Source organism: Rhinolophus sinicus, chromosome X, assembly GCF_036562045.2.
Source record: "Rhinolophus sinicus isolate RSC01 chromosome X, ASM3656204v1, whole genome shotgun sequence".
In the NCBI taxonomy this organism is placed as follows: domain Eukaryota; kingdom Metazoa; phylum Chordata; class Mammalia; order Chiroptera; family Rhinolophidae; genus Rhinolophus; species Rhinolophus sinicus.
The window spans coordinates 391,178-405,755 of NC_133768.1; the positions used below are offsets into that span (position 1 = coordinate 391,178).

The following is a 14,578-nucleotide window of genomic DNA, read 5'->3' on the forward strand; positions in this document are numbered from 1 at the left end:
TCCGCTGTCTCCATTCCTAATGCTGTCCTCCTCTTCTTGTAAAAAAAAAAAAATATATATATATATATATATATATACACACACACACACACACACACACACACACACACATATATACATATATATGTATATATTATATATACATATATAATATATAATTATAGTTGACATCCATTATTGTTCAGCTTCTGCTTCAAGTGTACAGTACAGTTCAATCAGTATTTCTTGAACGTCTTTCAATGTCAGATCACATAGACCTCTTTTCATTAGTACGAGTATGTGGCAGGTAAATAAAGCTGCACGGTAATTCCAAAGAGATCATTATTTTTCACAGTATGGGACTGGGCTATTGTTGTTCCACTCAAAATATAAAAGTTACTATTTAGCAAACTTTTGTTTTACTTTGTAAACTGCATTCAACTTGCTAAAGTCTTATACACAATTTTCTAGTTGGTTGATCATAGTAGCTTAAAGAAGGCAGTTATGTAGTTATTCTGACGACAGACATTCTAATCCCTGTAATTCCATTCCCAACCTTATTAGCTACCCTACTAGAACCCTATCTTGCACTCACATCCACTTGAGGCGACATGATAGCTCTACATTTCCTTCTGCCAGTTTGGGCTATTGTTTCTTCATTGCTGTGGTGGTAAGTTACAGACACATGATGACTTTTCTCTTGTTTGTGTTAGTACTAGGAAAGATGTTTTTGTTTTCCCTTAAACTTTTAACATTTCTCCTTGTCATTTATGTCATTTCCTATTTTTATTTATGATTCTAATTCACGTAATCTTATATTTTGTCATCCTTTATGTATTCCTCCGCATTCTTATCTATAGTCTCCTCTTTCCCATTGTCATCATATAAAAAAGTAGAGTAAAAAATATGTCATTAAACATCAACAAGATGTTGTTTTTCATGTTATGTTTACCTCTTCCTCTCACTGTCTATCTGAGTCTTTAGTGCATAATTCTCAAAATCAGTGGTTAAACTCATTGACCACAAGGACTGCCCCACTGTCAGTGCCCAACAACATTCCATAGTTAGTGTATGTGACTAAAACCTGCCAGGACATTATTCTGAGTCGGTGGTGGATCAACTGCACAGCCAGATGTCTGGTTCAAATGTAAGTACAGCCAGTGCCATGAGAAAGGGGTCCCAGTTAGCTATACTTTTTTATATTTAATTCATCATAATTATGTTTATTTGCATTAGATTTTGAATATTAAAAGCACTTTCACTATTTTTAGAAAAAAAATTAAACCTGAAACTTGAAGTTCTCCAAGTCAAATTCTATCCACTGTGTAATGGAAAGCATCAGTATAAGGTCTATATCACTTATACCCCCTCAAGGGATATAAAGTAGAAATTTGGTGGATTACATTGGTAAGTAAAGGGCTTACACTGACAGGCATTTCAGCTCAAATGGAAGTTTTATGAAATGTTTTTCTCATTCTAATTACAGTATTGTTTTCTTCACTTCTTCTATTGCATTAGGAAACATTTGCACTATGACATTTCAGGAGCCGCTGACCAACAGTAAGATGGTGAAACATCTTATTTCGCCGTAAAATATGTCTACACCTAGTTTTGATCCACAAGTTGGAACAAATCCAATCTAAGGAAACATAAGAGTAGTCGTCCTGCAATATCCTCTTGGAGGGTAGAAATATCACTTTCTCAAATTTATAACATCTTCTGGAAGAATTGTTATAACTGCCAGTACAGACAACCAGATATACCAGTATCAGCAGAAGCCACAAGAGTCCTGTTCTCTGACTCTAAAACAGACCCCATATTTATATTAACAAAATAATAATGGAAGAAGAAAATAAAGTTTAAAAGACTTGTAAAGAAAATTATATCCACATAACTCCATTTCACACTGACTCTTAAGGAAGTAAAGTGACAATATAATGTGTTACAGTTACTGTGTTGTTATTCCATTTTAGGAGGATTTGTGATACAGCTGAAAAAACAGTGTGTGACATAAGGTGGAAGAAAGGGATTAGTCAGAATATCTCAAAAATTACATGTAATGAAATGAATGAAAGCCATAATGTAAAACTCTTAGGAAACTATGCTACAAAATGCCTAAGAGATATAATAACCCATTCCCTTACCATATCTACTCCCCCAGACCACAATAACTTTGGGACTAGCATCAACAAGTTATAAGCTAAGCTGCTGGAACTCTCATTCTGCCACCATAAACATCTCCACCCGACAGCACAAATTTATGCATCTGGAGCCAAGCACAAGAAGACTGCTGGGTAGTAACTGTGTAAGAGCAAAGTTATCATTATGGAGATGTAAAACTATTTGTGAAATTCTATAAAATGAATATAAAGTTTCATTTATGCAAGATGAATAAGTTCTGGAGATCTGCTGTACAACATAATGTACATAGTTAACAATCCTGTACTGTATACTTGAAAAGTTAAGAGTGTAGATATCATGTTAAGTGCTCCTCCACAATAAGAAAAGATGTTTATACATGTAATCCACAGTTGCAGTATTTATGATTATCATGTATGTGTTTGTCATACGTGTATGCCTATACATATGTGTGTGTGTGTGTGTGGGTGTACATATATATTCAGTGATTTTTATTTGTGACCTTAAAATCTCAAATTACTAATGCAGGAATGTTTTCATTGAGGCAATTTAGAGCTAGATCTTACCACAAACATCTTAGAAACAATGGGAAGATCATGAAGTCATGGTTCAACTTAACAAATACGAACTGAGTACTTATGAAAAATAAAACTCTATGCTTAGGAGTTTTAATTATCATCTAGTTATCCTAAGGTTACAAAAATAATGTAATAAGAATCTGCCATGACAAACACATGTCCAGCAGTAAATAATTAGTATGGTCTTTTTCCTAAACCTTAACCTACGAGATACGTAGTACATTTTAGAGAGGGTAATATTTAGTTTATGAACCACATATAATTTAAGAAAACTATAAGTCACCAGAAAGAAACTTGAGACAAAAAAAAAAATGATGAAAAAGCAAAACAGGGATTTGAAATTTGCAGGTATGGCAGCGATTACAATTCCTGAAGGAGGAAGAATATGACATCACGTTCATGTTTTTTTAACAAAAATATTGCCTGAAACAGTCAAGTCCAAAAGCCAGAAAAATGAAATATTCTTGAAATCACTGTTTAAAGAAACTTGAAATTAAGAGAGACAAACTAATCATACATGGGTGGGATCCCAATCTGATACAGTGTGGAGAGAAATGAGGCCTGGTCCCAACTGTTAGAATATCTCACCATGGGCCAATATAGTGCACTAATTGAGTGCAATATAATTTTTAATGTTCTTACAGAAATCTGTATAGTGAATAGTAGAGACACAATGAAGAAAAGGTTGACTTTATCTTCATGTTGACAATGCTTAACCTTTTGAAAGCCAAGCAGTTTTTCACTACAGAGATAGCGAGAACATTGAAATGCATAAATAACGTTTGAGCAGTAAAACTGTTGGGTGCGGATGTTGTCAAAGAGATATGGAAGACATGAGAACAGAAAAATAAGCTGTGACCATATTAAGAAGTAATGATGTCTAGCGACTTGATTACTTAAGCAGTGGGAGACAGAGAAAGATTTTAAGTCTTTATCAAAAAGCGTCATTTTAGAAGACTCAAACATTTTCTTTTCTAGAAGATGATACAAAACTGGCATTTTAAAAATTAAAGAAATCAGATTTATTTAGTAGACTATTCAATAGTCTATTAAAGAACTGTTGTACTCCTCACATTTATCTCACCATAATAATCTGGCATGCAATGCAAGAGCAATGAGGTATCATACATATTCATTAAACACTGAGTACTTAAACACGATTTGGTACTGTGCTAAGTTTTGGACGTTTAAAAAGCATGTAAAGTCCCCTTACCTTCACAATGCTTACAAGGTACAGGCACCACATAAAAAAGTGAAATGTTGACTGGTAAAACTTACTTCCAGCTAGGTTACTGGTGAAAGTTGTTGAAAATGTGCTATCAAAACAGGAGCCACACAATAGGCCTTTTGAAGGTGTTTTATGTGAGTAAAGGACTCAAGACCTTGAGAAATCAATTCATGGTGAATAGCTGAGGGGAGAAAATTCCTGGCAAAGCAATCTATTGGAAAATTTCTGGTACTTGGATGAAGAAAATATGATGGTAGAAAAATTAGCAAATTGAAAAATGTCTAAAGTTTAGACCACAGATTATTCAAGTCCTTGGCTTTTACTCTGAGTATCATGCTGCCCGCTGGAAGAAGAAACCATGGAATAAGGTTGAGCACTGGAGGGAAGAAGAAATGCTAATGGCTTGAAAACACGAGTGTGATGGAAAACAATGATGGTTAGAAGCGAAGCAATGGCAGTGGAAGGGATAGAGATCAGGCAATCATAAGATGTGACTGTATTAGTTGTTCTCAGCCTAGAATTACTAAGCTAATTAATATCAAAAAAAGTATGTAAAAGATGCACTTATTTTCTAGAGGTTACTCCAAATACCCCCATGCTTGTTTTTTCTGTTTTAACCAGTTACAAGCTTTTATGCCTAAGTTATATTCTGGATCTCCTTGAAGCATGCATCACGTAACATTTATTACTGTTCAACATGTCATATGGAATTTATATGTGGTTGAAAAATATGTAAGTCTCATATGTTCAATGGAGTTATAACCTTATTTAGTATATATGTAATGTATAAATGTTATTTATAAACACATAAATATATACGAATCCATATATTGTATGATTCATATGTATTATTACATATTTACATGCAATTGATATATGTGACACATTTTAATATATGCATACTATGTACGCCTATCTATAGCTCATACCCACGGATTCTTGTTGTTTCCTCAGGTACAGCAGAGTAGTCCTTTCCTCTGTCTCTTTGGCAACCACTGGGAACTGGTACCATGTTTCCCCAAAAATAAGACACAGCTAGACCATCAGCTCTAATATGTCTTTTGGGGTAAAAAATTAATATGAGACCTGGTCTTATTTTCATATAATTTAGACCACATATAACATAACATAACATAACATAACATAACATAACATAACATAACATAACATAACATAACATAACATAACGTAACATAATACTGGGTCTTACATTAATTTTTGCTCCAAAAAATGCATTAGAGTTGATTGTCTAGCTTGGTCTTATATGTGGGGAAACATAGTAGGCCTGGTAAATGAGTCCTCAGTGGCCTGTTATGACCCTATTCTTGTCATCAACACAGCTCCATGCCTATCTTGGACGAGGTGGTTTACCAAGGCATCCCAGAAGGCTCTGGAGTCTATATTTTTCCCTATCCTGCAGCTTTTCTCCTGGTCCACAATACATGCTCAGCCTGAACAGGTGCTCTGCCATGTAAACTAAACATCAATTTACTGTACAATCAGGTAGGGGAAGATTAGGCACTTTGCCATTAACCAGAGTCTGAGGATCATACTCTCCTATGTTCTGATTTAAATAATAGAGCTTCATTTCCTGGCAGTGGAAACCTACACCTTCAAAGTAGTCAGCTCTCCTCAGCTAGCAGATTGCCAATAGCAAAACCGTAGACCTCTCCTATTGCCAAACCTCGGAATCCTTCTGGAACAGCTGGCACCTGGAGTACCTGTAGCTGATCCTCCTGAACCCTGGGCTCTCTCTGATCACCAGAACCCTCCAACAGCTGATATACCTGTACCCAGGGACCCTACTCAGGAAGATTCAATGATATATCAACTTTGAACTATGACAGATTCAGTAAGGTCCTGGTTAAGCTTTCAGCTGGTAAAACTGCACTTCATACTCTATCATTCCTTAAAGCAGGGTTCTGTAAAAGTGACATAGATTGATCCCAAGTTCCTTCTGAGATTACTACTGTTCAGTTTCAATTTAAATCTACTAAGGTTCCCATCCATGGTCAACTTCTACCTAGACCCTGGCTAGAAATCATGTCTGAAGTTGGACAGTGGACATACAGTGCACCTGAAAAAACAGGAAGAGCGATGCACATTCAATCTAGTGAAAAGAATATGCCCAAATACACCATATATATTATAAAGTTACCACTGTTTTCAAACCATTAACCTATGAACTGTATTCATGCATCCCTTAAATAGTTAATGAAATTGAATTGTGGACTCGTCCACACTAAATTCAAGCAGTTACCGGTATCCTCCAGTAACCTCTATTTGGAAACTTGGTTCCAGCCAGTTTTAAATATAGTTGGATCCCATGAACCTATAGGAAGAAAGGCGGAGTACTCAATTCCCCCTGGATCAAAATCGACTCAATGTTGGATTTCCTCGGCACTTAATATGCGCTTTACTTGGGCTCCATCTGCAGCAAGTACAACTACCTCTTGGGCACAATACAAGGTCAGTACGTTCAGCCTGTCAAGTCAAATGGATGAAATCAGTTTACTGAGTAAATATCAGATTATCATCAAATCCCAGACGAAAATTGAACATACAGTTTGGATCTTGTTCCATCCTATCACTAATGTGACTGAGCCTTTCACTCACTAAAAGTTAATATGATCAGACCCAGGATTGAGCATGAAGCTGACGTAGTCCTAGCTGGGCCCAGTCAGAAACCCAAGCAGGGTGACCACTGCTCCACCTGAAAGCTGATACAATAAAACCATGATTACTGACTATCTCTGAAATCATCACACTGTGTCCACCTTCAATTTCAAATATTCAGACATAGGAACCCTACTAAAGAAGGTAAAGGCAAGCTTGGACCCACCAAGAAGCAAATCAATTAGATCCTAGATCTCCACTGAAATTGAAACAATCAGGTCCTGGACTGTCTGAGCTGATACAGCCAGATCTTGCTTCTGGAGAAAATCTGGTCAAATGAGACCAAACACCAAGCCAGACTTTAACACACACAGCCTGCCTCCAGCCTGAAGTTAACATGGTTAGAGCATGGTCGACTCAGTCTGAAGGTGGTGGTATCCAACCTTGATCAAAGCCTGAAGCATCTACATTCAGATTCTGGACACAATTGGAGGTTAATACAGCCACACACTGGTCAAGGTCTGTAGCTGATGCAGTCAGACTTTGGATTCAAACTCAGACTGACACAATCAGAACGTGGAGCCAACCTGACTCTCAAGACAGTCATTTCATGGCCTGAACCAGAGGCTGACATAGTCAGATCTCAGATTGAGTGTACCCAGTCAAAACCTGGATTGAAACAGTAGTTCACGTAGCCCACTCCTGGACACAATCCAAGGTCATTTAGTCTGACCTGGGACTCAGTCTGAGACTCATAATGTCTAACTTTGGTCCCAGACTCATACAGGGACTGTCTCACTGTGTACAGAACCAGTTACCTAAATAGCACATCACTGGATACGGTCCAAAATGGAAATAGGCCCTGGAACCAACCTCTGGATGATTAGGTAAGGGCCTGGATACAACATGGCACTTACACAGTAAGGCCCTGGATTGAGCGAGAAGGTGATAAATTTAGATTATGGACCCTGGCTGAAGCTGACACAATAAGACCCTGGATTCAGTCAGATATTGGCATTATCAAAATGGGGCACAAAATGATGCTAGTACATTAACACCGTGGACCCAAGTGCTCAGCCCCCAGCACTAAATCCCTGAACAGTTAGGAAACAGAACAGTCATACCATGGAATCCAGGTGAGTCCCAGGCAATAATAAATCCTTAGAACTGCCCGTAGCTGATACAGTCACAATATTCACCCACACAGCATCTTTACAGGTAAATCCCGGGGAACAAACTTAATAGTTTCAACACAGATCCAGGGTGAATCTTCTGCAGTACGTCTCTGGATAGGCACTATAGCACGGACAGCCACATATGAGTCTCCAGCATGAAATTCATAAACACAGCCTGGAGCTGATACAGCCATTCTGTGTACTCAGACTATAGTGTAATAATAAAATATTTGATAAATTCCCCGCCACCCCAGAAAATATTCAGGGGCCCTGACCTTGGTTCAAGTGGGGCTCATTGATCTTCAGGACCCTTCCCAAACTCAAACTGTAGGCATTCACCAGGCTATGCCCTACCTAGGTCCTAAGGGACCTTTGGTCTTGGCTTTATACCTGAAGCAGCGACTCCATTTTCAACCCCTGGGGCTTCATATTTGCTTGAAGGAGAGCCTGGAGCAAGAGAAAAACATACAACTGATGAGTGCTGGCCCATTTGGTCCCTCATGTAGTGTGAGTCATGCACAAAATCCTGGTATGGGATGAGAATAACCCTTTTGGAAAGCGAGTAGTATCCTTCCATGTGTACAAGTAGATTTGTTATTATCTTTCTCTTCGGCCATATTGCTCCCTCTAACTATGCTAAAGCTAAAAAAAATCTCTATATTTTCTGTTTTCCACCACACAGTCCTGGGAGTCTGGAAAAAAAAAAAAAAAAAAAAGGTACCAAGCATCCTTCTTCCAGTCAGCACCTGTGCTCAGTGTTTACCCAAGCAACATGGATTTCCTTTCTCCACTGAAGTCAAGAGAGCTATGGGTGAGGCTGCTGTTAGGGGATAAGCTGAGTGGGTGGGAAGTGCAGGGAGAAATAGAGGAATAGTCTTCAATGCCAGAAATTACTTCCTACCCTCCTTTAAAATATCCATGGATATTTTCCTTGTTTCTTGCCGGTTGATGTGAAGGTATGTCTGTTGTGCCACCTGCAACTAAAGGTCAGGTGGGATTCTTGAATCATTTTGACGAACATTGCAAATAGCCCCACGTCTTCAACCAATTGAGCCCTTTTCTCTTCTGGCTCCAGGAGTTACAAGGCCCGTCCATACACCCTGGTCCCATCCAAGTCCCATGAATACCTATGCGTCCATCAATCTTTCACCATCTACCTCTATGAATACCTCATTTCTTATCTCCAATTCTGCTTGTATCCAGCCACACTTCATCTCTCTGCTGGACACTCAGAAAAAGCCATAGAAAATGGTAGTGAGGAGGTATGAAAAGGAACTGCAGAAGAGGATACTGGAAGTACAAAAGTAAAGTGGGGGGAAATCTCTCTTCCTGAGAAATGCGTAAACTTTTATACCAACCAACTAATAGGAATCATTTACCTCATGGTTTGCAGAGACATTTCAGAGATGGTGTATTATTTAATAATACAATAAATTTAATAAATTTCACAATATCATTATGTGACATAAATGGCATGATTATTATAATTATCTAATCAATTACTCGGAAACCCAGAGAACTAGAATGAATCAATTACATTCTCAGGAGGAAAGAGAAACAGGCCCAGCATGGTGATTCAAACTTCTCATTCTTTTAACAAAGTTGTTTCTTTACTACCCTGTATTTCCTTACCTCTTTATGATAGAATTTTAAGTTGCATACATATTTTGGTATGAGGTAATGTATTACGATTTATGTACGTCCTATGTACCCAACCCTCTATTACATTGTGATTATTATCTTCCTCTTTTCCTTGACTATAATGAAACCTAACACAGTCATCAATAGCTGTTTCACAGTACTCTCCCTTCTTCCTCTAAAAATCTATTTCTCACTGAATGATGTCCCCATGCTATATTATCATGTTATTACCTAGCCTCATACTGCCACATCTCTAGCAAATCAGTTTTATAACGTAAATGAGGCCATGCCACTTAATTGTTCAAATGCTTCAATTGTTCACTCAGAGAACTCCAAGACTGTATTTAACTAACGTTTCTTATTTCTACATTCATTTTTTAAATACATGTATCTCCATGCTTTTGCATGTTTTAACTGTCAATGCTTCAACTCACTATTTGGAATAACTCTAAATTTTGTTTCTTTAAATATAAGCTCTTTCCTGAGCTTCAAATGTGAATATCTGTAGTCACACAGCAGCCTAGCCGACTGTCCACCCGTGTCTTCCTTAAGGAAAGAAAAGACTGTGAGACTGTGCCTTTTTGGGACTTTGCTTATCCGTTTTACACCTTATGTCTCTCTGTCTGGTCCCCAAAAGAGGATTTGCAGCCAGTGACGAGTAAGATTCCCCACGGGTGGAAAAATCAAGCCAGGCGGAATCGACTGGGGACACCCAATGAGCTGCCTTAGAAGATCCAAAAAGGAGCCTTGCCTCCACTTACCACCAACACCCCCCCCCCGGCCTTGGTAAAAGCCATTGCTGACTCGGGCTTTCCTCTCACCTGATTGTGAGAAAAGTCATGAGGGCAATAAAGATCACCTGTCTCCACTTATCTCAACGGAACTGTTACTACATGAGAGACTTGTCCCTGGGATGATACGTATCACAGTTAAGACATCATGGGACTTTATGCTTTGGCTGTTAACAGACAAAGGGTGATCGAAATAAACATTTTTTCTGCTATGATGTATGAGTCTCATAGACCACGTAAGAAACAACGTAACTTTCTTGTATTTGTATGAGTGTCAATAAAAGCCACCAGTCAGCCCAGGTCGAGGCTCCAGTCTCCGGTGACTGTGAGACCCCTTGGCCCATTGACTGGATTTAACTGAATTAAGTCCCTGTTTCTTTCTTAAAACTTAACCCAAAGCTGTCCCTTCTCATTCCCTCACTGCCTGTGTTGCGCTGGACACAACACATGTCTTCTTAACGTATATCTCACTAAAATTTTATAAAGTTAGTAAGCTCAGTCCAGCTAAATTTTTAAACTTTTCCAAAATTTTTGAATCGTTTTTATTATTTCACTGACCACTACATTAATAAATCCTAACTAGCTCATACCTCTACAAGGACAGCCATGCAACAGTACTAAAATAGTACTCAATATTGTAATTAAACGGATCTTAAACTTAACCATAAAGAAATGGTGAACACACAGTGTGATATATAGATGATGTATTGCAGAATTGTACATCTGCATCCTATGTAACTCTCCTAAAAATTGTCACCCCAATGAATTTTAATTTTAAAAAAGCGCAAAATAAAAAGAAATGATGAACTAGAAAGAAGACAGGGACATCCTTTGCAGAGAAATAGCATGGATAAAAAATTGCAGAGTTTATGTTTACAAGGGAATCTTATACTCAATATTGACATGTGTAGCAGAACTAGGAGGGATAAAACAATTTTAGATGGGCCAAAGGTCAGGGGATGGGGTGGTGCTGGGAAATGAGTGATTGTGATCAAAGGGTACAAACATTCTGTCTAAATTGAATAATTTGGGGGTACTTATATACAGCATGAGTATAATAAAAATACTCTACTGTATACTTGAAAATTGCTAAGTGAGTAGATCTTAGATGTGTGCAACACACACACAAATGCTAAGTATGCGACGTAAAGGATGTATTCCCTAACATCATTAGGGCAGTTAATTTGCATTATATATGTTTATCAAATTATCATGCTGTACACCTTAACATGAAATAATGTTATAGGTCAATTATCTCTCTATAAAGCTGAGCGGAAAGATGGATCAAAGATGACAGTACTGCTGAATTTACTTTTACTGTTTTTGTTTGTTTGTTTGTTTTATTCCTTAGCTTTGGCAGATTGGATTTCTCGGTGCTTTGCAATCACTTTGCATGTTATGATCATCAGTTGTGGGAATCAAATTTACAGTGGATCCATTGTTAGCATCTCTTGGGTCCTCACTCCTTCCCACTCTGTCAGGAATACTAAGTTTCCATGTTACCTGTTGCAATACACTAAAATCCAGTATCTCCAAATTATATTGCTGAAGTCTCTTTGGACAAATTTATTCAATACTATGCCTTAACCATCTCTCTTATCCCACAGCTCTTTAATTCAGGCTAAGCGAGACAGTTCCCTTAGTGTGTCTGGATATTGGTAGCTCTGTCAGATAACTCCTCTGTAAAAATTGTCTGTGCTCTCCAATTTTATTCATGGACTTCTGATTTATGTGGACGTGAAGTAGGAACTTCGTGCATTGTGACTAGAGAAACACATTGAAAAGATTAGTGTGGTGCCCTTTAATGGTTCATATTTCCTACTGAATCTACTCTAATCGGTCTGTAACTGCACACATAGGAATCCTGAATACACTGCTGTTATATTGGGACTGATGCATCCTGGGGCTCCTCTGAGAGTATTTAAGGTATCTACTATTCTACTACGTGAGAGATTCTGGTTGGGGAGTGGAGCAGCAAGAAATGACCTAGCATTGCTGCTCTTTCCAGAACTGTGGACCAGATTCCTATTCAGCTCTCCTATTCACTGGTACATCTGAGCTACTTGAATAGCTCAGAAGTTTAGATCTCTTGGCCACAAATATTTAATCAAGGTTAGTAGTTACTTTGCTTGTGAGGGCAGTGGTTTTAAAATTAGTGAGATAACGGCCAAAATTTGTTTATTACAGCTCAAGAAAAAAACTCTCATCATAGTTTTCTCCACTACTAATTCTATGAATTTATATAAGTCAAAGATGTAAGCTGAGACTTGTTTTTGTTTCGTGAGATAATGCTTTTCATAGGATTTTAGAGATGAAAAATATTACAAGAGAGATCTTTCTGTTTATAGTGAAGTTTCACGAGTAAGGCAGAAATAATTTGCCCCTACTTTCTGCTAACATTTGAACAAAGGAAGGGGGTTTGTTTTGTTTTATTATACTTATCTAGGAAAAAAAGTGAAGCTGGATCTCAAATGAAATTTCTATTGAATAGTGGAACTGGGCTTGTTTATTATGAAGAGCAGTATTGTAAAAGTGAGGAAATACTAAAATAGATATATTTGTGAGGTATGATGCTAAAGGTGCTGCTAAGAAAATAAATGAGACTTATTGGCATGGAAAGTAAGACATAAATAGATGATATTGATCATGGTCTTAACTTCAGGGTCCCTTGGGATTTTTATATTCTATCTCTTTTGAAAGGAGAAACAGATGATAACCCACAAATATTACAGATGCAGTTGATGGGAGCTTCAAACGGTGCATACCTCTGCCCAGCAACAGGCAGTTCTGTTGTCTGCTTCATGACAGAGGCCAAATGCTGACACAAATGTGGTGAGCTGCTGCTTTAATTTAATTTCTATAATAATGATAGAAACTACAACTTACTCCACATACATAAATGTAGGTTACACAATCCATAAATTGCAAATATAAGAATCTTAAGTCTTGCTAGGCAAGGAACAATTGTTCTTTAAATGCAGAAAAAACTCCCTCCCCCCAAAATAGTATGTTACTGATCTCTAGCTTATCTGACATTACCTATTTTTCTCTACCCACACTAAAACACCGCCTTGGTGCTTTCCAAAAACAATTAGGAATTTTATATTCATCCTCCACAGAATCCACAATACATAAAACCTGCTTTATTTTCCTTTATAAATGACCTCTCTATACTCTGATCATCATGGTTTTATTTCTAGTATTACTTGTGATAGGAATCTATTTGATGGTAATGTTGGTTTTCTTATGTACCTATTTGAATCCTCTCTCTGTTGAAAATACTTTCTCTTACCGCCCACTTGCACAATCTAGGATTAAGTAAGAATTTGAGATGGTCACTTGAATCTAAATTCTTCCTTTGACTACACAGGAGTCAGTGAGTCCAGGCAGTACTCTTAGGTGTAGACCAATGTCTGGCAGTGAAGTGGGAGACAGGTGGGCTTCACAAGTCTGCAGCACCTCACAACCATTGTGAGCTCACACACTTTCCCTGTATTATCCACTTAAACAAAAAGTAGGCTGTCCCATAAACCAGTCCCTCATGCCTTGGGTGGAAAAGTCTAAGTCATCTTGTCTGCTTAAACAGAAAACCAGCCTATGACTTTTCTCCAATAATGATTATTGCACGTCAGAGGCATTTGTAACCCAGCTAACAAGGCATTGCTAAAGTCTCCCTCCCAGGTTCTTTCTTAAAAAAAAACAAACAAAGAAACAAACAAACAAAAAACTGTGTAAATAATGACTCATTTCTGTTCATAACATTAACATAATCTTTGGCGATGTGTTCCCCAATTACAGAGGCTTGATTCATTAAATTTTGACCGAGAGTGACATCGGGTTTCTTAAAAGCAAACAAAAGGTTCAAACAAAAATCTGCTTCACTTGTGAACATGCACAAGAGTCTCACATTTTCATACAAATTTCTAATAACCGATTAACTACTCCACAACACACACACACACACACACACACACACACACACACACACACACATAAACACGATGTAAACATCACCGACTAATCCTGGTACAGAATGGCTTCTTTATTCACAAGCTCGGGCTCCAAGTGAAGGGCCTTCAGCGCCTCCAAGTGGGTGGGACCCTGGTCCCAGCACATCGAGGTTGTGCCAGAAGGGGTTCTGGGGTATCTCCTCCTGCACAGTACTGAGGCCCGGTCCTCTTCCTCCCAAACTGCAACTTGTACCTAGTCTTCCCCAATCTCCATTCCCCCCACCTCCTAACCCCCACCTCTGTTTCATCCTTCACTACGTCCTGTGTCACTACCTTGTCTTCTACCACCACACTGCTCCACGCGCCTGATGTCCTCAACAAACAGTATCACCTCCCGCCATGCCAACAGGGCTTCTCCTCCTGGCACCGCCACAACCCTGAGGACTCGGCCGCCCCCCTGTCCCCCCACCGGTTGCTGCGG

General features: G+C 38.3%; 1 pseudogene; it reads left to right on the forward strand.

Annotated features, from left to right (window-relative positions):
- Window positions 1-8,834: 8,834 nt before the first annotated feature.
- Window positions 8,835-13,748, forward strand: LOC141569714 (uncharacterized; annotated as a pseudogene).
- The last annotated feature ends 830 nt before the right edge of the window (window positions 13,749-14,578 follow it).